The 26,553-nt window shown below is 38.0% G+C and overlaps 1 protein-coding gene and 1 non-coding gene across 2 annotated transcripts in view; one reads left to right on the top strand and one right to left on the bottom strand.

Annotated features, from left to right (window-relative positions):
* DKK2 (dickkopf WNT signaling pathway inhibitor 2) overlaps positions 1-26,553 on the top strand; it is a 101,893-nt gene that overhangs the window by 34,599 nt on the left and 40,741 nt on the right. The window lies entirely within an intron of this gene.
* Positions 11,378-11,493, bottom strand: LOC117201251 (U5 spliceosomal RNA). The gene has a single exon (XR_004483252.1). It is a non-coding gene; the product is annotated as a U5 spliceosomal RNA (small nuclear RNA).

Genomic DNA, 26,553 nt, shown 5'->3' with positions numbered 1-26,553 from the left:
CCACCTCTGTTAGCATATGAAATAGGAAAAATAGATGAAAAAAGACTAGCATACAGAAAGACACCGAATAGTTACCAAATAAACTGAGGTACGCAGGTATACACTTGCCCTTTTTCTCCTTGAATAGAAGCCTCCATCCTGAGTCAAGTCTCAGGTGCTAAAAGCAGTTTAGTGTCCAGTGTTGCAAAATGGATGGTACAAGTTTTGCTTAGATTTAAAAATCCATAATCATTTTGTCTAAATCTTATAAACAGCATTCTTTATTCTAATTGAAATGAGTGCTATATTTTTGATGAATTAAACAGAAACACTGTTACTTAATCTCTAGCCATTAACATCACTTCAAACTGTTAAACTGTGGTTTTCCAGTCTGTTAATGCTAGCAAAGAAAAATCCATAGTAAAAGCAAATTTGCCATTAATCAAGGACTATTCTTCTTAAAAGTAAGAATTTATTAGACATATAGCAAATCTTAAGTCCAATAAGTAAGTTTTCGTGGGTTTTTATCTTTGATTATTTATAAAACTATGCATTGTTTTAAAATATTTTGGCCTGTTGATGTTTATATTTTCATTTTATCACCCTTTACACACTTCACTTTTCTGCAAATATGTCTGCTCTTATCTCTTTACGTATTTCTTTTCATATTACATATTTCATTATCACGTTTATTCATTTTCATAGTGATAAAGTTTCAAAACATTCTCCTTCCTTTCACAGGCACACTTCTTTCTACCAGAATTATTTGAAGAGCTGAACTCTTACCAATTGAAAATACCCCAGTTTATACTTAAAGTTTACATTGTATATATGTCTATACACTATTAAAGTAAGAAGATGAAAAAATACGAAAATTTGACTTAGATTTTTTTAACAAGCTATTTGTTTCTTATGTAGCCATATACTTTCGAACTAAAGAAATAAAAGATTGAATTAGAAAAAGAAGTCCCCTAAAAAAAAGATACATACATATATATGTATGTATACACATACACACATACATATATATATTTAAAGATTTTCTTTATAAAGTAGGGTCACATCTAATGCATTCTTAAAACCCTAAAACACACAGTGACCCAGGCCTTGTGCTAGGTGATTTACGTATTTCAGTTCTGATTCTCAGAGCAACTCTAGAAGGTAGGGCTAGGATTATCATCAGGGAAGTAAAGTAACTTTCCAAAGGACACAGAAGCTAAACTCTGAGGTCAGGTTATTAATCCAGGTCTTTCTGATTCCAAAGTTTGTATGCTTTCCCTGAAGCCAACTCCTGCTTTTTTTACCCTAAAGAAACTTAAAGTGGATGGCTCTGAGGAGTTACTTTATGCATCTTGGTGAACTCAGTGGCCCTCACTTTTAATGTTTCAGTTGTTCCTCTGAAAGTTTCTCCGATAGTATCCAGGAAGCTATTTTTATCAGCTGCAAAATCACATACTTATAATCAATTTATGTGATTATACTTGGGATTTATTGCCTCAGATGTAAGCTTTCTAATATGGTCATCAATTTGAAGTACTATTTAATGCTTTCTGTAATTAGTACAAATAAACAGATTTCTCTCTCTAAATAAGACATTAGGGCAGTTTTTCTGATTAGCTATAGCTATTTCTATATGGCTCATCTTCAGAAAATTTGACAACAAATTTATTGAATATACACCTGTGAAAAGTATTATTAATATTTTGTAGAACTTTTCCCTTTACATGAGAATACATTGAAGATTTTCTTTTAAAATTACATCACTATTCTCTTTTGACTAGAGCTACTGTGTTAAACGAGATTTATTGTAAACTGCTTGGTGGCATCCATCTCAGAGAGCTGCCCTTTACTGGAGTAAAGGAAAGGAGGTAAACATACCTTTAGTACTTTGTCAGAAAAATGTGGGTACACTTGATGTACTCTTCTTCCAGAAAAGATGCAAACAAAATAACTTGTTTGTGGCCAGACGGAGGGCTACAACATTGTGAGACTGAAACAGAATGGACCAGAAAAACTCAGTACATTCAGAATAGATCAGAAAATATGATTCATTTATTTCATGGAAAAACAGGATGTCTTGATAGGTGAGAAGGGAAAAATGTCCTTTGCTTAAATATTTCAAGTTCTCTCTGCCAGTTGTTTAGCATTCTCCTCCCTCACCTGCTTAAATGTTCACAAAAAGGGTGTTTCATATGCTGAACAATCTCTGGATCATCCTTGTTCTTGAACAGTCCTGACAGCTTTAAGACTGTACTTCTAGAAACAGGAGCCTGATATTAAGCATCTGGACATGCTCTCCATTATTTCCTCCCAAAGAAAACAATAGCTGGGTAACATTACACTCTAATGGAATCCATTTTCACTAAATACGTACATTTAGTCAGATGCAGTTTGGTAGAACACAAAAGAGAAAAAGAAGAAACTATTTAAAATGAGAAGGGCAAGTATTGATATAATGCCCATTGAAAAGTGTCTGAGTAACTGATTACACATACATACATAATTGCAGACATGAATATTTATTTCAATACACCTGAGTCTTGGAAAGTTTTGAGAAGAAATATCAGTATTTAGCTACCAGGACCTTTATAATGGGTTTCGGTTTGTGGACTTCCTGTGTTCCTGTCGTCCAATAATTTTTTTTGTATGAAATTACAAGGAAGATTTTTCATTGGCATGGTAAAGGAAGAATTGAACACTAAGGAAATTAAAAAATATATCTCTTGAGTGTCTGGATAGCTGATTGGCCCCAGATAAACTTGTTGATACTCTTGGTAATTTCCTAGATTTCAGGAGGAATTGAATCTATTTGCATATTGACGTTATATGCATGAATATGATCTATATATTCCCACCAAAACATGTGGCATTTGGCTGATAAAAAATCTGAAAACCATTTCAGAGCACGAACAAATAAAATAATTGAAACTTTTAACCTGGAAAGAATGTCTAGCAATATTTTAAGTGCTGATATGGAGGTGCTACATGTTAGGACCCTGCGCTAGATGCTGAGGATACAGAAAGAGTTCTTGTATTATATAGCTAGTATGATGGAAACAGTTATTCTTTGTAACTGAAAGAAATAACTGGGACTAATGGTTAGGTAGGCATTACAGAGATTAAACTTTAATTTTGTTTAAGGTAAAATTTTCTAAAAGTCAGAGATTTTATGAAAGTAAATGGGCTGTTTTGTGTTCTAGAACTCTAGGAATGTTCTAAAGGTAATTGTGTGCCAATTTGTAGGAAGTATTTAATATATATTAGTATATAAATATGGCAAAACTTCCTGTGTTTCCTCTCAACTCAATGATATCTTTTCAAAATCATATGTAATTTATTATTAGTCCAACTTAACTCAGAGTTAACCTTGGCCTACAGAAAAAAGGCTAAACTAGGTGTCAGACACTTTTCAGAGAAGCAGGGAAACCTACTAGTTGTATTCTTGTCACAACTGCCTTAGAAAGGAGAGGGCCAATCTTGTGCAGCTGTTTTTCCTCATCTCACTGGATTTTAGCCTACAAAAAACAGGCCACCGAAGGACCTATGAAAACCTGTCTCCATCCCATGGCCCAGTAATTTTGTGTGTGAGGTTAATCACTAGATCCTGCCCTTTCTTTGATGTCTTGGAGGGTGAGGGTAGTTGTGGCCTCCAAGATCTGTCAACTTCAACATCCACCTGATTTCATAGTTTACCATAGAATTCGGGGCTCGAAAGAACTTCATTCAAAAACTTTTCTTGATAGCATATTAAATTTACAATCTTACAAACTTAAAATGAGAGATGTTCAGTTACCTTTCCTGGAAATAGAATGGAATCCTGATCAGAGCACTGGAAACAAGAGAGCTCTAAGCTTATACTTTTTTCCTTATAGTTGCATATTCTATGTCTTCCATAAATTGAATCATAGACTATTTTTCAAATCTGATCTACAAATCGTTGCAGTTGGGGCCAGCTTTGTATCTGAACACTTATCATTTAAGAGATTCTGTGACTCTGAAGATCTGGAATGACAAATAAACTTTGTCTCTATACATTCTATTTGATTCTCATTACAAATGAAAGCTTTCCAAAGTAGACTTTTTTGGTTTTTTATTCTTCAGCACTTTCCCCCCACTTTAAGGAATATCACAGAATTAAGAGTTTGGGACAGATGGCTAATTAAGTAAAAATATGGAAGTAAAATTTCTTTTGCATTTCTCATGGCTGAAGGGTACTTAAAGGTACATAGAATCCCGTTCCATAGTGACCTTATTCTGCACGTGAGAATGATTTGTTTTCTCTCCTACATTATGTAGGCTCGTGAAAATTCGTATTGATGAATTTATTTTTAAAAAATTTCTTCAGCAAAACGTGAATAAGCAAGAGGAAAATGAATTCATTCATTCTTATTTCATGAAAAATAACAGAACATCCATTGAGGCTTTTATCTAATCTGAAAGTGAAAAAAAGGTCAATGAGTGGAACACTGGTGAAATTTCTGAGTAAAGTTTAATTTTAAATTATAAATTTTTATATAAAGTACTTGAAGTAGGAAAAAGAATTTCAGAACTCTGGTCAATATATTTACAATAATGTCTATAGCTAAAGAAAAGTGAAATAAAAGGATTAACAAAAATACTATACATTTTAATTGCTGACTTGTTAATTCTCAAAAACGTTGTCTTAGAAAATGACATTAGGACTATAATGAATCTCAATATGATATTTAATGTTATGAAATTCTGGAAACAAAAAAGAACAAATTGGATTATAGGAAATTAATATTTTAGGTAATAATTTTAGTTTACATATAATTAGTACTGTTAATGTACTAATTATAATAGTATTATAATATTATAGTATTAATAACATTATCTATAACAAATGAAGCCAGGTTTTTTTATAAAATAATATACCAATCCTGAGAAATTTTCCATGGTAGAATAACAACATATTTTACTAGAAAAATAAATGAGGAAATAACTCCTACTGTCTTAAGCTGTTTGAGCAGTTAACTGCATGTGTCCATGTGTTGGCCAAACAAGAGCCCTTGTAGTACTTGCTCTTGTGTCAGCTCTTGTGTCAGTCAGCAAGACGGTCCTCAGAGGATCACTGGGACTTCAAAGGAGAGCAGCTGGGGGCCAGATGGGGCGAGTGGTAGCCACGAAAGGGTTAATTTGGTAATTTCCTTAGCAAAGTGTCTTCTTCCCTGGTAGCTTTCCTATTATTTACACAAGAAAGTCATGGTGCTGAATTATAAGAGAAAAAGAATTGGTCTCTAACCTTCAAATTATTTTTCTTCTGCAATATCTGGTTCACTCAGTATAACCCACTCTTATCTAATTCAGAATTATTATAAACTTTAATTGTGAACTTGTTATGAGGATCATCTGTGAGTGAGTCTGTGTGTGTGTGTGTGAGAAAGAGAGAGAGACAGAGAGAGAGGGAGATGGTTTGGGAAGAGGGATGGATCTGTCTAAAACTTGGACTGAAATTGTGTAAATGAACTCAGAAAATTTATCTTAAGTGAGTGTAAGCAAACCTTCAGATCTGTTGTGGCCACATTGGTCTTTGGAAGTAGTCTGCAATGCAAGGGCATTGCATGGCAAACTCATAGCTTGGCTTTTATCCTCATGAGGTCTTAGGTTGGTAACAATCCGGGGATAAAGGAAGCTAAATGGCCCCACTTGGTGAGAGGAGAGGAAGGTATGAGAACTTAATAGTGGAGAGGCTGCTAAATATAGTGTCTGCTGGCCGTTTCCATAAACCACAAAATGCTCTTTAAGTTCTTCAAACCAAATCACTTCAACCACTAGATAAGGTTTCAATGCATGATATTATTATGCTGCCGCCTTTTTTCCCCCTTCCAAGTTAATATCTTTGTTTTGATTTTGGCTGGGGAAGTTCCTTTGTTGGTCAGCCGCAACATTTCCATTAATTCCCATAAATTCCCCATCTCACAATGCTTGCCAGTTTTCTCCCTGCCCAAACAGGAGAGAGAACATTCGCAGTGTTGCATGAAACATCTAAAATTAAAATTATTTTTCCCAGAGCTTCCGACCACTGGATTGTGAATAACTTTGATATTATTCACAACCTTCCTAATCAATGAACTTGGGAATACTTTTTATTTTACCTAGGAACTAAAAATCTTTATGATATTAGAAATTTATAGGTTTTAAAAAATAAAGGGGCACCAGAATTACTTCAGAGATTTCAAAGAAATCCTGCCCGGAGCAGTGATCCCTGAGAGCTTACATGGCATTCCCCTTCAATTCCTAACATCACGGAGTTACCCAAGAGGCTTCATGGGCCTAATCCAGCAATCTAATCAGTCACCAATCCAAGTGGCCAATATATTTACTAAATATCGATCAGGTGTGAGGCAAATTGGTCCTCACAGACACTGTGGCAATGATTACGTGGGCAGAGTTAACTAGAATTTCACGTGTAAATAAATTAGAGAAATTAGTCTGTTAGTAGAATGATTAGGAACCTCCATTTACTGAGCGTATCTTACCATGTATCAGGCATGGGCTAAGTACTTCATAGACACAATCTCTTGAATTACTGACAACAACCAGAGAGAGAAACATTATCTTAAAAATTTTACAGATTTTTGGGCATTGCTCCTTTAATCAGTTTGCCCAAAGGGTACATGCTCACCAATGGAAGAGTCAAGATTTAAGATTCTGAAGGCCATGCTCTGAACCCTTGCTACTCCATGCTATTGAATTGAACCCTGCTTAGCCAGGCTTTGGGAAGAACGGAAAAGAATAAACTTCTTTGCACTTGAACCGTTTTCTGATTGAAAGGAACCCAAAGAGAGATCCATACTGGTTCTGTGCAGTATCTATATGAGATATCCATAGCTCCTGAAAGGATCCCCATTCAATCCATATGCAACTCTTTCTTTCTCAGAGGGCACAGGAACACCTGGTGAGGTCTCATTGAAACAGCTATGTGATAACAATGATAGCAATAAGCCCAAAGAGCTTTCACCTGTCAGGCACTTTTTTTTTTTTTTTTTTTTTTCCCGGTACGCGGGCCTCTCACTGCTGTGGCCCCTCCCGTTGCGGAGCACAGGCTCCAGACGCGCAGGCTCAGCGGCCATGGCTCACGGGCCAGCCGCTCCGCGGCATGTGGGATCCTCCCGGACCGGGGCACAAACCCGTGTCCCCTGCATCGGCAGGCGGACTCTCAACCACTGCGCCACCAGGGAAGCCCAGGCACTGTTTTAAGTGCTTTCCATGCAGTATCTCAATTCCACCTTCACAGCAACCCTATGAGGTAAATTCTCATGTTCTGGGGCCAGAGTTAAGTGGGGGTCGGGAGGAGATTTTTCTACTCAAATATGTGTGTAAATGCTACCTACTGTATTCTCTTTTTAATGATTCATAGTTCACATTAGCCTAGTAAAGGCTCTGAGAATTTCTGCAGTAAAGAAACTTATCTTTGTTCTAGCCAGAATATTCAAAATTTATTTTAATATATACTATCGCCACTAACACCTATTAACATGCCACAGAGTACAGATTGAGGATTGCTGTTCCAGATCTTCAGTAATAGCCTGAATTCAGAAGCAAAGCCATGGGCAAATCTTTAATGGCTAGGAGGTGGGGAGGGGGGCAGCCCGTGGAGAGGGGTTTTACTCCAGTGATTCTATAGACCACACCAGGGACACTGGGCTCAGGTGAGCAAAGCTGCATTCCACGTGCCAATCAGAAAGTTGTTTGCCAATGCAGAAATACATAGAGGGAAAGTCTGGCGCTTAACTACAGGTTGGCACTCGACCCAAACCTTTGAGCATTTCTGCTATTTTCTAATGCAAATCTTTCATCTAATGATCTGGTGATTCCGTGGCTTAGGGCAGACTAGCACCATGAATGTAACTGATGATAACAGGGTAAATCTGTTCAAGCAGAGGTAATCTTGTTACATTTGCTTGTGAAAATTGTTGGTATTTCACAGCCTGCTGCTTAACTCAGGACTCTGGGGAAAGGTTTAGCAAGTGATTTAGATTCAAAATCCCGTCACCTTTCTGGCTCCATGGGATCAATTTAGAGTTTAGCATCAGGACAGAGACCAAAAGGAGGCATGCAAGGTTGGCGGTGGAAACAACTGGAGTTAGAGGATCCAAGTGGCAAAATGAGTAAGGGAATGAACTATCACTGGAGTTCAGGGTTTGAAGCTGAGGATGTAGAATGAATGGTTATGAAGCCTTCAAAAGTGTGAGCCCCAATGAGGAACCTCATTAATGGGTTGCATTTGGAAAGATACAGAGCGCTCGAACCTGTGTCCCCTGCATTTGCAGATGGATTCTTAACTACTGCGCCACCGGGGAAGTCCTTCAATGACTTACTATGAAAAAAAAAACTTACTAAACTTTTTTTATATTTATTGCATATTAAAATAATATTTTGGATAGGTTGGGTTAAACTAAGTATATCATTAAGATTAATTTTGCCTGTTTCTTTTCACTTTTTTAACGCGGTTAACAGAAAATCCTAAATTAGTATGTGGCTCTCACTAATGGACATTCCTGCTGTAAATCTTGCCCACACTACTGTAAATAGCCCCTTTATACTCTTCAAATACACAGCTTAAATATGCCATCAGTTTTGACTGGTGGAACCTTAACTGATTCCACTAAAACCAAAATAAAACCCAAAACCAAAAAACTGTGACTAATTTTATTTCTGTGAGTTAAATCACCACTGTTTTTAAAGAGAAAAAAAATAGGCTTCTTTGGGGGGATACATATATTCAGTGGGCACTATTAGCTTGGCGACACTTGGCTTTTAATGTTTCCTAAACAATTTTTACAGTGTGCTCTAGAAGAGTAATCCTCAAAAATGTTTCCGGAATGGAAGGAAGTATTAATATTGTTAAGTAGCTATCAGATGCCAGAAAATTTTTTGATAGATTATCCAATCTCCCAGACCACATTCCGTTTCTTCCGCAGCCCCACGGGTAACACTTTCAAACAGACCTAGAAAAGACCATAGCTCACAAAACTTCCATGAAAAGGAGCTTCTAGCGGAGGCTCGTCAGGTCACTTGCAGGAAGGCAGAGACAGAGGTTTGGTGGGATAAATCAAGCTGGTCTGGGCAGCCTGCGTTCTGCTGAGCCCACCGCCAACCCCAGCGCAGTCTCACCCCATCCTTAATCAGAGTGCTACGTGGACCATTAGACAGTCTTGCTTCCCTTTAATGACACTGGGAAAGGATGAGGATGTAAAGAGAGGCTCAGAGATGTAAACTGTACCCAAATCACAAAAGGGACGAAGGTCCTTGAGCTTGGGGTTGAAAACATCATAGTGCTGCCTCCCATTCTTATTTTCAATCTATGCATAATTTGATCCTCCTGCATTTGACTCTGACCTACTCTGTAATTCTTCATGGGAGTTTTAAAGTGATGTTTACACACATGTTAGCAGTTGTTGCTTTGGACTTCACTGTATCCTCCCTAGCTAAATGGGTGTTTTTAAATGCAGGTAGGGACTGTACTTGAACCCATGTTAATTCTGGAACTGTGCACAGCTGTGTGACATTAAACACTAAAAAGGGAATTACAGAACTGCCAGAATCACTGCAAAATTGGTCATGGTTTTGTACTCCTTATTTAGTGCAAGGAATTCTTTGGGTGCATAATAAATAGTGACTATCTGATTAAATGTAACAAAGAAAGGGATGCTCCTTCCTTTATCCATTTTATAGTTTTGGTCTGATCTAATATGACTGTGTGACCATCTAGAGATGCTCTCATCTAAACTCTTTTGAAACTGAAAACACAGGCAGTGTTACCTGGGGATTAAAAGAGAGCTTGGAAGCAGGCAGACCAGAGTTCAGCTGTGTTATCTAGATGCTGTATGACTGTGGCCTAGTTCCTATACCTCTCTACACCTCAATTTCCTTGTCTGCAAGAGGGTAACAGCATAGCAGTTAGAGTTCTTCAGGTATAAGCAACAGAAACCAACTCTTAAGCAACGTATACAAAATACTTTTTTAAAAAGGAATTTATTGTAAGGATATGAGAAAGCTGAAATAATCAAATGAAGGAATGAACTGAGCCTCAGAAGAGCATGAACCCATGGCACTCCAGGGCTCTAGAAAACAAGACCTTTGGGGCCTTATTAGGGCACCTCAGCCAAAATAAAAGACCTCTTACAAAATTTCATCCTTTGGCTTTTTTACTCAAGATGCAAATTCCCAGAAAGAGTCTGAGCGGCCTAGTTGAGGTCCTGCCTTCCTTTCCTTGATGAAGGGAGGGCAGGAGAAGGAAGGGTGCCCCCACTGACAAACTGTAGTAAATGAGGGAGGCTGATTTCTTAAATAAAACATCAGGGTGGTATTACCAAGGAAAGGGATATGGGTGCCGGACAAGCAAAAGAAATGAAGTATTTTATATTCTCTTGGCTTGTAGAGTCATTATGCTGTTCAAATGAGATCACTGACATAGGTACACACAGTAACAGTACATATAAATTGTCAATAAAGATAATTTTTAAAAATTATCAATAAGAAAAAATTCATAATTTAGTTTATTCTTCTCATTATGCTCTCAGAGCATATTTTAAACACACACGCACACAAACAGAGCAGTCCCTTAGATTTTACTAACGGGGGTATTGTAACAATTTGCTAACTAGATAGATATATATGGAAAACAAAATAAGTAGTAATTATGTCCCAAATAGATAGCATGCAATTATTTAATTAAAAAATCTGCCTTCACTTTTTCAAACATAAGCCAACAATAAATCCCACGCCATCTATTTTAGTTATGGTAAATCATAGTCATATGTGGTCGTGATTATGGCTAATTGTGGGATAAAGGATTTAATTTTAGAGTATGAATGAAATACACTCTTGTTGACATTTATGCATGACAGTCTCGGAACAATAGGGGAAGAGCTAACAGCCATGTGATGAAAATTCCCCTATAAAGAGAATAATAAAGAACATTTAAATCAAGGATTCTGATTCTTAATGATGGTACTGATGATTCTAGAAGCTTGGGCTCTCCATATTTAGAATGCACCAGCTGCTTCAAATTAGAGAGACTGTAGACTCTTCTGACGTGGGTTCATTGATGGGGGGGTGTGTGTGTGTGAGAGAGAGAGAATAAGTCTTTCCAGCTATGTGCAAACAGAAAGTCTAGAACACTTCCCTGAACTATCGGTCTACAGAGGAAAATATTCTGTGGTAAACTGCTATCCCACACTAAGACTGCGAATCTACATTGAAATTTGTAACTTTTTAAAGAACATTAGGAGAGATTCTATTTACACTTGGCCTGAAATTGCTTGTGGACTGAACGAAAGTGCCAGGAACTTAAAAGGAACCAACTGTATTATTTTTTTTCAAACTTCTGCTTTCACTTCACAATAATGTCTTCCATTAAAACTAAATGATTAGCACACTTAAAGCAAGGCCTCAAACAATTAACATAAGACTCGAAGTTGTTTCCCTCATTGGAAATTTTTAGTAAAAATCAAAATATTCATTCAATATCAAGCGGAACCAGAGAATGCCCTCTACTTCTATAACACATCTCTAGTAAGAGAAACTCCTGCTGCACTACTACATAGTGTCAAGATATAATGCCTGTCAAAAGTTTTCAGGGACTTCTGCAAATAAATATGGGTTGAAGGAAATTTTAAATTGCGCCATTTTATAATTGTACTGTGTGCAGTACACTCTTGATATTGAAATCACCCTTTCTATTCTGGAAATATCTTAACATTCACACAGTGACTCTGAGCTACCATTAGGGGGCAATGTGGAGGAAGCTTGGCTAACTGGGATCTATTGATTCCTTTCAGTGTATTTTTCATTTCAATGATTGTATTTGTCCTCTCTGATTGTTCTTTATATTTTCTTTGTTAAAAAATTCTAACTTCTGGCTCTGTACATTCGTTCTCTTCCCAAGTTCTTTGATCATCTTTACAATGCTTATTCTGAACTCTTTCTTGGGTAGACTGCCTCCCTCCACTTCACTTAGCTGTTCTGGGGTTTTATTTTGTTCCTTCATCTGGAACATATTCCTCTGCCACCTCATTTTGTCTAAGTTGCTATTGGTAGTTTTATCTATGTGGCAGGTCGGTTACATTTCTCGACCTTGGCGAAGTGGCCCTCTGTAGGAGGTGCACTCCCCTCTGGTCACCCAGGTTCTAGGGTTTTCCTCTAAGATGTGTGGGCCCTTCTGTGGTGGCAGGCTGACTTTGTGGGCAGGCTGACAGGCCTGGTTGGCTCCTAGTCTGGTCGGTTGCCAGGCCTGTCCTGTATGGTTGCTGTTGGCTGCTGTTTCGCAGAGTCTGGTTACAAGGTGGCTGATTGCAGAACCCTAGGGGGCCCTAGGGCTAGTGCTCGCTCACCAGTGGGCAGAGTCAGGGTGCCCGAAGGCCCACTGGCAGGGGTGTTGCCCACCCACTGGCAGGGGAAGCCAGAAGGTGGGATTCTAGTGCCAGTCTACTGGCAGGCAGAGCTGGTTCCTGGAGTCTGGCTACAGGACCCAGGGATCCCAGAGCTTGCTTCAGCTGGTTGGGGTGGGGGGTTCCTGACACAGTTGGGTATGAGGTCTGGGGTGTCCCGAAGGTTGTGAGGTGGGCCAGGGCCCAGCTAGTCCCAGGGTATGTTCTGGCCTGTGTTGCAGGATCATAGTTTTCTTGCTTCTGGTGTCTGCCCCCGGTGGGTGAGGCTGGTCTAGAGGCTTACGCAGGCTTCCTGTCGGGAGGGTGCCTGCCCACTGATGGGTGGAGCTGGGTCTTAGCCCTCTGGTGGGCTGGGCCATGTCTAGGGGCATGTCTGGAGGCAGCTGTGGGCTCTTCAATCTTTAGGCAGCCAGTCTGCTGATGGGAGGGACCATGTCCCCACCCAGTTAGTTGTTTGACTGAGGTGTCCCAGCACTGGACTCTACAGGCTGTTCAGTGGGGTCAGGTCTTGGCACTAACGAGCCAATATGTCAGCTGCCAGGAGTGTTCTCGCATTTGAATGTTCCCCAATATGTCTCCCACCAGTGTCTATGTCCCACAGGTGAGCTGCAGCCCTGCCACACACACCTCTCCAGGAGACTCTCTAAGACCAGCAGGTAAGTCTGGTGCAGGCTCCTATCAAATTACTGATTTCTCTCTGTGTCCTGGTGTGCATGAGATTTTGTGTGTACCCTTTAAGAGTGAAGTCTCTATTTCCCCCAGTCCTGTGGGGCTCCTGCAGTTAAGACCTGTTGGCCTTCAATGCCAAATGCTCTGGGGGCTCATCTTCCTGGTGCCAGACCCCCTGGTGCCAGATCTTCTGGAGCCAGAACCCACCTCGTTCTGGTCCCTTCTTTATGTCTCTAGTTGTAGAAGATCTTTTCTGGTAGGTTCCAGTCTTTATCATCAATGGTTATTCTGCAGATAGTTGTGATTTTGACGCACTCGTGAGAGGAGGTGAGCACAGGGTCTTTCTGCTCTACCATCTTGGCTGCTTTCTAATCCAGCATCAGCTGGGATCTAAACTGAGTCCTGATCAAAGACTCAGGTGGATTTTGTATTGTATATTTGAATATCTGAGTGAGATTCCTTTCCTTCCTCATTCCCTCCCACCTTCCTCACTTCCTTCTTTCCTTCCTCTCCCCCCCCTCCCTTTCTTCCTTTCTTTCTTTACTTAAGTGTTTTGTGATAATTATAGATTCACAAACAGTCGTAATAAATATCATAGATTTGCTGTACTCTTTGCCCAGTTTCTCCCAGTGGTAACAACTTGCAAAACTATAGTACAATATCACAACCAGGATAATGACATTGATGTAGGTCAAGGTATAGAACATTTCCATTCCACAGGGACCTACCATGTTCCCTTTTATAGTCACATCTACTTCTCTCTTGCCCTAATTCTGTCATTTCAAGAATGTTCCATAAATGGAGTCATACAGTATATAATCTTTGGAGATTGGCTTTTCTCACTCAGTATAATTTTCTGAAACTTCATTCAAGCTGTTATGTGTATCAACAGTTCATCCATTTTATTGCTGAGTAGTATTCCATTGTATGGATACGCCAGTTTGTTCAACTATTCACCTGTTGAAAGACATTTGGGTTTGTTTTCAATTTTTGTCTATTAAGAATAAAGTTGCTACAGAAGCTTGCATACCAACGTTCATAGCAGCATTATTCACAATAACCAAAAGGCAGAAACAACTCAAATGCACATCAACAGATAAATGGATAAACAAAATGTGGTATATATATATAAGCATGGAATATTATTCGGTCTTAAAAAGGAATGAAATTCTGTATATGCTGCCACATGGATGTACCTTGAAAGCATTATGCTAAGTGAAATAAGTCAGACACAAAAGGACACATTGTGTGATTTCACTTATATGAATTACCAAGAATAGGCAAATTCACAGAGACAGAAAGTAGCATAGAGGTTATGAGAGGCTGAAGGAAAGAGAGAAATGGGGAGCTATTTAATGAGCATGAAGTTTCTGTTTGGAATAATGAAGAAGTTCTGGAAATGGATAGCGGCGACGGTTGCACAATATTGTGAATGTTCTTAATGCTAGTGAATTGTACACTTAAAAATGGTAAATTTTATGTTATGTATATTTTACTGCAATTTAAAAAAAAGAATATATAAGCATCTGTGCATAGGATTTTGTATGAACAGAAATCTTAATTTCTCTGGGATGAAAGTCCAGGAGTGCAATTGTTGGTTTGTGTGATAGTTACATTTTTGTTTTTCAAGAAAATGCCAAACTGTTCTCCAGACTACTATGCATTTTAATTCCCATCACCAGTGTGAGTGATCCAGTTTCTCTGCATCCTCACCAAAATTTGGTGTTGTCACTAATATTTTTAAAAATGTTAATCATTCTGATAGGTGTGTATTGCTATCTCATTGTGGTTTTAATCTGCATTTCCCTAATAACCAATGACGTTGAACATCTTTTCAGATGCATTTTGCCAATTTATATACCTTCTTAGGTGAAATATCCCTGCGTGTCTTTTGCCTACTTTCTAGATGTATTGTTTGCTTTTTTACTGTTGACTTTTGAGAGCTCTTTGCATATTCTACATACTAGACCTTTGTCAGAGATGTAGTTTGCAAACATTTTCTACTACTCTGTCACTGTCTTTTAATCCTTCTAACAGCATCTTTCATAGAGCAAAAGTTTTAAATTTTGATGAAGTCTGATTTATCATTTTTTCTTTTTGTGGATAATATTTTTTGTGTGTCGGGTCTAAGAACTCTTTGCTTAGTCCTAGATCCCACAGTTTTCTCCTCCTTTTTTTTTTCTAAAAATTTTATAGTTTTACATTTACACTTAAACCCATGATTTATTTTGAGTGAATTTTTGTATAAGGTATACAATTTAGGTCAAGATTATTATTATTTCCCTTATGGATAACCAATTGCTTTTGCACCATTTGTTGAAAAGAGTATCCTTTCTCCATCAAATTTTTTAAGTAACCCTGAAATAATGCCGTTTTCTTCCTTCCTTCCCCCCTCCCTCCCGTCCTCTTACTCTTTTTGGCCACTGCTTTACGTTATCAACAGTATCTTCACTGTAGCTGTTTTTCTTTCTGTAAACAGAAGTTTGGGCACCTTCATGCTATGAAGTTTGATGACTGTATATATGGAAGGCACAAATTTATATTCTCCTATATATTTATAAAACACCTAAATCAGCATTTTGCTAGCCCATTTTTGTACTTTCATAATCATCATGTTAATTAATAAGCAAAAGAGAGATGGAGACAGGTAAAACATTCCAGTCCTCTCTTTGTTGTACAAGGTACTCAGCAGCCTCAGTTCATCTGGATTTATTTCTGTTCTGGTGTATTAGGAGCACCAGGAACTTGGGAATGAGGCACAGGTGACTTTGTAGTTAGCAAAAGTGGTGCTGAGAGCAGTAATTTATGCAAATAGATCCTATACATTCCTTCTTTCCTCCCTCCTTCCCTCTCTCCTTCCTCCTGTGAATAGTTAATAAATAACTGGGAATAATATGTTACACAAAATAGACAGGTCTTTGCTTTCATAGAGGTTTTATCCTAGTGACGGAGGAAGAAGACAAGTAAATAGATTAAATAATCACGGATTAGAATGAATGCCATTTTATAAGGTTTTATCATTGTCATACACTGAAATACTTCAAACCTTCAAATATTAGTTGTGTTGACTGTGAAAACAGAATTACAAAATGTGTCATTAGAGTGATATGTTTTGATTCATTGACACTATTTTATTGATTTGCCCAATATTTATTGCATATACCACCATTGTGCTAGTTGCTGCTATAATCCCGAAGAAAAAAACTTCATAGGTTTTGATTTCCAAGAATTTATAATTTAGCTGAGGAGATAAGAATATACATAAACAAGTGTCATATAAAGAGAATGAATGATACATGAAAGTAAAAAATGACAAGAGTTCAGTGAAGAGGCACAGTCCCTTCCCTTGGGAATAATCATGGAAAAGCATGGGTAGGTGACATCGTAAAGCTGGGCTTTGCAGCCAACCTTAAAGGAAGACAGGATTTCAAGTAGTCAAAGACCATGGAGGAGGCAAAGGGTAATGGAATGATGGCCCTAAGAAAGGCTCAGCGTGGGGAGAAAACACGACTCCTCTGTTTCAGAAATGATACAAAGACCCGTTTGACATAGTTTAAAAAGTAGGTGATTCAAATACAAAGGGAACAAAATGCATGGCAATGCATTTTGAATGCTAGTGGAGAGATGTCTATTTGTACCCTGACCCTGTACTCACAACAGCTTCTAGAAGAATTCAAACAAAGATTCAGGCTTTAAAGAGGATGGAAGACTGTTTCCATTTGTGTAATAGCTTTTAAGATTTTAGACTGAATAATGAATAAAGTGTAATGTTTTATTTAAAAAATTTTATTTTTCCAATGAAAGGCTAGAAATACTTAACTAATGTGTCAACATGAAATCACAATAATTTGACTGGTATTTCAATTTACTTAAAAAAGTGAATTCAGACCATACCTTTATGAATCCACAGGGCACAATTTTGCTTTACTCTGATTCCAGCCATTATTACAATATACATTCCAATATATTTTGCATCAGCAAAATTATGAGCAGATCATTTTCACCTGTTGCTTTTTTCAATCGGGCAGCATGTTCAGGAGTTGGAGTCCTGACCTGTATTGAATCCTTGCTCGTGTCACTTAACAATAATAATGTTTATGTCATGTTGTTTTTGTTAAGGATAAAAGGAGACCAGGTATGTGAATTTTTTAAAAAATTGGTATAGTGCAAATTTAACATTATTAGATAATAAACTTCATGATGGCTTAGACTGCCCTTCATATATCTTTGCATTCCCCGAGTGCCTACTGTGGTACCTGGCACACAGCACCTATTTACTATCAGTAGCATTATTGAAAATAGCAACAATACCACAGTACATTTATTTGCCTGTACACATAGAGTCTGTTTTTACGTTTGTTGATGAATAAATGAATGTTCTATGAACTTGTTTATAAAGAACTTATTATGTAGTTATTCTGTTTAATCATAGTGAACCATTCAGAATAGAAAAGTCATATTACTTGTGTCAAAGAAAACACCACTCACAGAATTATTACTCGTTATACTTCTGGGATGATATATCTAGTGCAATGCTGAATAAAAGTCAAATTACATGTGTTCTACTGGCTTCACTTTATGTTTAAGCAGATATAATATAGTCAGTATATAACATGCTGAAAAGTTAAGAAGTTTAAACTAAATATTTAAACTTAATTTTTGACAACATGATTATATATATGTGTGTATACATATAAACATAAATATATCTATAAGTATATACCTATATATGCAAATATGTAGATGTATAGATATTACAGATATACAACCATATGGTCTAAATTGAAATTAATACTGCTAGTGCCTCAGAATGTGCTGAGTTTCAAATCACATTGATAGTGAAACAAAATAAACATGTATAGCTATATAGCAATTATGTTGTTAAAATTTAAATTTTATTCCAGAACTCTTACTGCATTCTATATGGGAGAAGCTTTCTGTAATATAGATTGGTGTAGCAGAAACTGTAATACAACTACCAAAATGAAATTTTATGTGTAGGTTTGTGGATGAGTAATTTTAGACTTGTGGTAGTAAAGTGACTAGTTTCATGTATTGTCCCCTTATGAATCTATTTGACCATTTATAAAAGTCTTATGTGGTTAAATGTCTAGGTTTAACAAAGAAACAAACACCTGGATACTGTGATGTATGAGAAAAGACAGAAACTGCATCTGTGCACGAGTGCAGCAAGTTTAAGTCGGTAGTAAGTCTTTGAACAACATGGCATCTGCTGAGTGTGTTACACACTTAGCAGAGCAGATCCTGAACACGTGCAAGTCCTCACGGTTTTGGTCAGCAGCAGTGTCCAACAGTGATATGGGGCTCCTTCTAGGATAAGTCACAAGTGTGTAATTTACCATGGAGTGGCCTATTTATGGTACACAGGAGGATACCTTGCTGGTTGTTTTTTTCCAGAGTTATTAAATCTTAGCAGCAGTTAACATCCAGGATACTGTATGACTTTACACAAGATGACAGGATGATTCCTACACTCTTCCTGTCTTTGAAAAAATGATATTAAGTAGTCTAATCAGAACTCAAGGAATGGGAAAAATGTGAGTTTTTGAGCCAGATGAACTTGCCTTCAAATCCTGGCTCTTTATTTAGCTTTTTTTGGCCCAAGTTTTAGTCTTTTTGTACAACAGACAGAACAATATGCACCTTGTATGGTCATTTTGAGTATTAAATGAGATAATGGATGCAAACCTTCAGTATAATGCCCGACATCTATTAGATGCTCACACTCCCTCATCCTTCAACATCACACCTCCTTTCCATTTCCTATCGTCCAAGGAGAAACTAACAAAAAAATCTTAAGAGTTTTATAAATTTTCAAAGTAAAAACTTTGAATGTTTTCCTGTTGAAAACTGATGCTGATTCATATAAAAAGAATGCAATGGCTTCTGAGATGTTGGTACCTATAAGAAAAAGCCAGCAACTGTTCTAAGAACTTTATATATGTTATTATTTTAATCCATACAGTAATAAATACCCCATCTGGTAGATATTATTCTAAGCATTTTGCATATGCTTATCATAACAATCATGAGAAAGAAAGTACCAACTTACTTACATTGGCCTTATTACAAGAGTACAAGCTCGGCAAGAGGAAGGCATGTTTAACAACCACCTTGTATTTTAATGTTACTTTGCTCTGCACTTAATACGTAGTCAAGAAACATTAGTTGATTGTTCTTTCTTGAGAACTTTCACTGCTAAACCCAGAACGATGACAGTATAGAGACTCCATTTCCCTGATCCAAGTACTAACCAAGAAGCTCTAAGCAGTAAAGATGTACCTAGTAAGCGAAAAAGCAAGAGTCCTACTTTGTAATTTGTGAATAACCTTGATAAAGTTCAAACCTTGGGAACTGGTTTGTTCATTTATGTAAAGATGGGGTGGAGAGGTGGGGGGGGGCAGAGAAAGAGTGAGAGAGAGGGAGGAAGGGAAGGAGGGAGGGAGGAAGGGAGATGACAGTTCTCTAAATCCTCACATGTTCGAGATGACTAGCGAATTACTCTTGAAGTACTCAGATTGCATTTCAGGAGTTGCGCTGAAAAAAGGTGTATAAGCAAAAAATTTATTACGGCATGACCAGTCTGAGACCCTTACTTCTCTGAACCTATTAACTAGCATCACAAAGGAATGGACGCTCCATTACAATGGACTTAGAATACCAAAGGGAGTAGTGTCAGGTTGCTACATCTGGATTATTTTCAGGGGTGGAAAATAAAATAATGAGGATACCAACTGGGCCACCCACTGCAAAATGTGGGTGACCAAATAAGCCAACGGAACCTCTAATGAGTATTTACTCCAAAGGACTCTGCATGTAAACTATTTCCAGACTGATGTGGTGCCAGGCTCAGAGGATTAAGTCTTTCGATGGCTTTTGTTGGTCAGCAGCCAAAGCATCTAGGAACAAAGGAGGGGGTCTCCTTATTAAACATATCAAGAATATTACTTTCAGACAAGAAGAATGCAAAGAATGGATCAAAGAACACCATAAAATAGATGGAAGACAGTAGAAATAAGTAATAACAGCATCATTCGTACTCTGAGTTCAGGGTGATTTCGTTTAGTTAGGGCATTATTTTTCAGAAGACTTTAAAGCACTGCTTAACATTTATGTGGTCTGGCCTACATTATAGGTAGTTGTGTACATGTCTTTGGTTTTGATGATCTGGAGGGCAGGAGTTTCCTCTGCCCTGTCTCATGAGTGCGCCATTAATCTTCTGGTTCTTTCTTCTTCCAGCACTAAGCAGAGTATAGGTATAGGTTGTTTAAGAATTATTTCTGAAATATGTTAAATTGAATTTGCAACCACTATTGCTTTAATAATATAAAAAACATAAGGAGAAACATATCATGGTATTTTTAAAAAAATTTTTTTTTAAGGAGAGGTAAATCTGTAATACAAAGAAATTGCATGTCTAGAGGGAATAGTTCAATATCACTTAGAAAGTTAGTGGCTGGGTTTATCCTGACTTAGGGATCTTGTATATCTCAGACTAATCAAAGCCCCCAAAGCAATGCAAATGACAGAGTACATATGGAAAATCACATTCTCTGTATGTTTACCCAGAGAAAATACAAAGCAAGAAAATGTTTGCACGCTGTGACAAAAGTCAGTGCTAGAACAGATTCTAAGGTGGCCACCCAAACAAATGTTTACTTCTGTAAAGCAAAGCAAAGCAAAACAAAACCTAATTGGGTATTTTAAAAGTTTGAAACGTAACAACAACACTTACTTGATTCCTTTTTTCCGTTTCCAAATAGTTGTGTTAACATTTTGGAACATTTACCTTTCTGATTCTTCTCAAAGAAGTGGTCAATTGCATTTTATAGCAAGATTTCCTAAGAGACATTGTCAAATGTAAATCTTGGCCACCAGTTTCTCCCTCTTTAGGCACGAGGTAGCCACATGGGTATTCAGAGTTGGCCTGCAATCCTGGAACTGCACTGTATGGTTTAAAGACTTTTCCGATGATCAGCATTGCCTGTTTTGCCACAGTCCTAGCATAGATAACCGTCCCTCTTTTCTGAGTGGACTACAATTGCATGCTTGCAGTTATACACATATTCAGAAAGCTTCCAAAATATGTATTTATAGTCTTAATTTAACAGTCTCATATAGTGCCAGAAAATGTTTGCTGTGAAGTAGATAGCAACATTATCCCTATTTCATAAATGTGAAAACTGAGGTTACATAAACTTTGAAGGTCATGCAGCTCAAAAGTGGTAAAACTGGGATTCAAACCCAAGCCACCTGGCTCAAGCACACTAAAGTTTGACCCAAACTCAAAAACACATGTTCTAAGGAAAATAATGATAGTGGTGGGATTTTCATAAAGTCCTATCCAACTCAGTATCCCTGAAACTGTATGGTATGCATCTCCCTCCTTTATTTCACATCCAGCTCCGTAGTAGAAATAGGAAGTTCTCCAGGTCTTATGCCCCTGGGGGGGGGGGGGTGGTCCCACATAGTAGATTTGAAAGGAAGGTTGGAATTATGGAGTGAAGGAGATTTCTGACCAGTTTACACTCCTGGGGATGCTTCTGTGCTCTCGAGGACTCCCTGTCTTCCTCTTGTCAGCTCCTTTCCTTTGCTACCACCAGTAAATTCCAGGTTGCTTTATTTCCCCTTACTTCAGAAGGCAGTAGAATATTTCTCACACCTAAAGCAAACAAAGTGTATCAAAAACTTTTTCTTTTTTTCTGGCTGCCTTGGGTCTTCGTTGCTGCCCGCAGGCTTTCTCTAGTTGCGGCGAGTGGGGCTACTCCTCCTTGCGGTGCGGTGGCTTCTCTTGTTGTGGAGCACGGGCTCTAGGCGCACAGGCTTCAGTAGTTCTGGTGCATGGGCTCAGTAGTTGTGAGTCGTGGGCTGTAGAGCGCAGGCTCAGTAGTTGTGGCACGTGGGCTCAGTAGTTGTGAGTCGCGGGCTCTAGAGCGCAGGCTCAGTAGTTGTGGCGCACGGGCTTAGTTGTTCCACAGCATGTGGGATCTCCCTGGAACAGGGCTCGAACCCGTGTCCCCTGCACTGGCAGGCGGATTCTTAACCACTGCGCCACCAGGGAAGCCCATATCAAAAACTTGTAAAGTTTCTATTGCCGGGGGCAGAAAGAAACAGGTTGAAAGTGTGTCAGAAGGGAAAACATACCCTCCTTTCTTTTTTTAAACTATCCTTTTCCCTCCCTACCCCATCATTTAAACACTACAATTGGTCCAAGTTATGTAATTGATTTTCAGAGTAAAGCTTTTTTGGTGTGTAATTCTGGAGTCAGCATGGCACTGAATTTCTGAGGGGAGGGCTGGGACACGTGGGAACAGATATATGAGGAAAGGGGGGGGCCTTAGCACTACTGAGAGAATAGGTCCCAGGAGTGATGGAGCTCAGGTAAATAGTCCTGGAGAAGGAGAAGTGGGAGCACGTGGGATGGCTCCAGGCTGTGTGAGACGAGAGGGAAGAGGGGTCCCAAACCGGAGCCTAAAAGTTTGAGCAAAGGCAGAGGAAGGAAAGCCAGGCGTCGGTTCTCAGCAAAGATCATGAAACTGCTTCTTTGCAGTAATTGACTCCTGAAAAAAAAAGAATAATAAAAAAAAAAAGCATAAATCAGCCTCATCCTCCAGGAACCTAGCACTCAACTTAATTCCAGAAAGGAGTTGGGATTTGTTTTAGGTCAAATGCTGAGATTTCTTCTTGAGTACTTTTGTTTTACTCTGGGAGTGTCTCTAAGTTGACCAGTCACGCTTCTGTGAAATCCAAATTGGCAACATGGGAAAGGGAGGGAAAGAATATGACCGTATATCTTGAGGGAGTGTCTTTTTATCTTCTCTTCAGTGGGGGAGTCAATAATATTAACTCCTTTTCTCTTAACCTGAAGGAACTACAACCAGAGCCAGCTCTTCAATTTTCTGTAAATCCCATGTGTGACGAGGGTTCGGGAATCTTGCCAACACATTTAAAGCCAAACTGCCCAGAAAGCCATATGGAAAATGAAGACTCAGTGACCTCCTTATGCAGAGCATTTTATGCATTATGTATTTCTGCTATCTGGTGGGCACACTGTGTTTCACAACAACTTTAATTAAAGGTAAATATAGGGGCTTCCCTGGTGGCGCAGTAGTTGGGGGGCCGCCTGCCGATGCAGGGGACACAGGTTCGTGCCCCGGTCCGGGAAGATCCCACATGCCGCGGAGCGGCTGGGCCCGTGAGCCACAATTACTGAGCCTGCGCGTCTGGAGCCTGTGCTCTGCAATGGGAGAGGCCACAACAGTGAGAGGCCCACGTACCACAAAAAAAAAAAAAAAAAAAGTAAATATAATATTTGCAATATAAGAATATGAAGCAAGGTCCCACTGTTTAGACTCTTACTTTAAATCTTAATCACAATCAAGACCTCCTTAGTGGAGAGAAAAAAAAAGATTTATGTGTATGTGCGTGTGCACACACACACACTAATATGCTAGAGAGAGGGCTGCTATGGTCGAATCACTTTAAGCAAGTTGCTAAACTATCCTAGCTTTATTATCCCCATCTATAAAAATGACAATAACAACCAAAATGAGACAAGCTCTGTAAAACGTTGAGGAGCCCCACAGTGGATGGGGGCTCTATTTGACTTAGTTACCTCCAAATCTTGGACCTCTACTACGTCTCACTCTCTGAGGTTTCCTTCCTTCCCTTCTTTCCTCCCTCCATCCCTTTCTTCCTCTCTTCTTCCTTTCTTAACATGCATTTATCAGCTCTATTAAGTGCTATCTGTTGTGTTAGAGGTAATTAACAAAATCCCCAGCAGAGAAGAAAGATCTGTACCCTAAGATGGATGCGTCCTTCTCTTTAAAATCCTTATGTAACTTCCTAGTACTTTTACAATAGAGACCAATATCTGCATCATGGCTTAGCAAGCCTCATCTCACTCCACTGCATCTTATTCTCATCCCTCTGGACACTTCGGCCTTCTTTTTCACCATGCAGTCTCCTGCCACAGGGATTTTACACAAACCCTTTCCATTTTCTAAAACTTTTCCTCAGCATGGCTCTCCCTTCAATTTGTTAACTCACAGGCACCCTTCAGCCCTTCAGCTCCTCAGAAGAACTTTCTCTGACCCTTCATCTGGATGAGGTTCCTTTGCTGTGTGCTTCTGTAGCACTGGGCCACATTTACTTATCTAAGCTTATCATATTTATTACTGTCTACTCTACCAAGCTGCAGGCTCCATAAGGGCAAACACTGTGCTTGTTTACTTCCACCATTGGGAAGCCAGAGCCTCCCACAATCCCTGACCTATGATAGGTGCTCAATATTTATTATGTGAATGAATGAATGAGTGAGTGAATCCACTAAGGAACTTCACTGTCCTCATTTCTTGTCCCTATCAGTTATTGTAAAGCTTTATATAAAGCAGTCCCTCCTTTAAATTAAAAAAAAAAATTGTGCACTTCTCTATTATACAAATGGACTATAATCATGAAGATAATTCTTTGAAGACAGTGCCTTATTGTGACCTTTCTTCTACTTGTAATCTGTTATTAACCAGAAACCTGCAGCTGAAAAGCTGGGTACTTCTGAGACAGCCTCCAGAGAATTATGACTTCCAGGCTCTTCATTAAGATGCATATTGTTTAAAGAAAGAAAGAACCGCAGAGGCTTAAAATATGCTCTTTCAAACACGACTATTTGCGAACAATGGTCAAGACATTTAGTTTACTTCCTAACAGATGAGGTTTAAATAAAAAACACACATACATTTTTGGGAAAATTAAAATGGTTGAGAATTTAGAAGAGATGGAGAGTTGGCTACTAGTGAGAAAACCCCCAGGAAATTGATTAGGTTGGTATTCAGTTGCAGCTTTTGTGACTGGAGTTGAGAGTAATGCTATATAAATTTTGGCCTATAATGCATATACTGACATAAGTTCCATTGTGTGAAAGGCATATGAAAAAAATGAATGAATTGCATGATTTTCTTTAAACTCAGAGTCTGTTATTATGTCATAAAAGCCAACTTTTACTGGAGACTTTATGTTGGCTACTGTTTTTTGGTGAATTTTTGTGTTAAATTACTACTTGGTCGTTAAGTCATAATTTTAATCATCTTAGAATATAAATTATCCATGACTTACTACAAACATCTAAACCAACTTCATTTGAAATTATGTATGTAAAATCCTTTACATTTTCCTAAATTATTTTTATATCTTAAATTACTATGGGTATCACTGGATTTTTCACTGGACTTCAAATATAACCAAGAACTTCTCAGTGGTATTAATATATTTTGGAAGAAAATTGAAAGAATTATATAAACAATTAAAAGCAAGTCAAGTAGGTTACATATATTAAATCATATTTTTGGTGGGATGCTCCAAACAGTTTTTATTCCTTTCTAATTGGGAATACCTGAATAACTCTTGGCTTTGACATTCTTGGGAAACGTATTCCTGCCAGACTTATAGAAATAACTCATCAGGCTCACAAAAAGATATGCTGCTGTAGCTTTAACACAATGGCTGATATGCCAAGAAACAAATACTAATTATCTGGATATTAGCTAAACAAGATAAAGGTATATTTCTATTTTATGTCTTCAAAACTGCTTCTTAAGTGGTATTTAAATGTCAAGAAATGAAGTTTATAAGACATAAAGTACATGAATATAAGAAAAATGTGGAAGGAGTAAGATTTCTTCTTTAACTTTTATTCTATTTGAAATCAAGTTAGGTTGAGTGAAAATGAATAGGGTTTTCCAAAGAAACAGAACCAATAGGAGAGATATGTAATATATATATTTATAGATATAGATACATATATCTATCTATATATCTATATGTATATATCTATCTATATCTATCTATCTATCTATCTATATATATATATCTGGCTCTATCTAACATTCTCCAGGATAGATCGTATCTTGGGTCACAAATCAAGCCTTGGTAAATTTAAGAAAAGTGAAGTCGTATCAAATATCTTTTCTGACCACAACGCTATGAGACTAGATATCAATTACAGGAAAAAATAACTGTAAAAAATACAAACACATGGATGCTAAACAATACACTACTAAATAACCAAGAGATCACTGAAGAAATCACAGAGGAAATCAAAAAATACCTAGAAACAAATGACAGTGAAAACACGATGACCCAAAACCTATGGGATGCAGCAAAAGCAGTTCTAAGAAGGAAGTTTATAGCAATACAAGCATACCTCAAGAAACAAGAAACATCTCAAATAAACAACATAACCTTGCACCTAAAGCAATTAGAGGAAGAAGAACAAAAAACCCCAAAGTTGGTAGAAGGAAAGAAATCCTAAAGATCAGGTCAGAAATAAATGAAAAAGCAATGAAATAAAACAAAAGCTGTTTCTTTGAGAAGATAAAGAAAATTAATAAACCATTAGCCAGACTGATCAAGAAAAAAAGGGAGAAGACTCAGATCAATACAATTAGAAATGAAAAAGGAGAAGTAAAAAGTG

Source organism: Orcinus orca, chromosome 4, assembly GCF_937001465.1.
Source record: "Orcinus orca chromosome 4, mOrcOrc1.1, whole genome shotgun sequence".
Taxonomy (NCBI): Eukaryota; Metazoa; Chordata; class Mammalia; order Artiodactyla; family Delphinidae; genus Orcinus; species Orcinus orca.
This window is presented reverse-complemented; position numbering and strand designations above follow the sequence as displayed.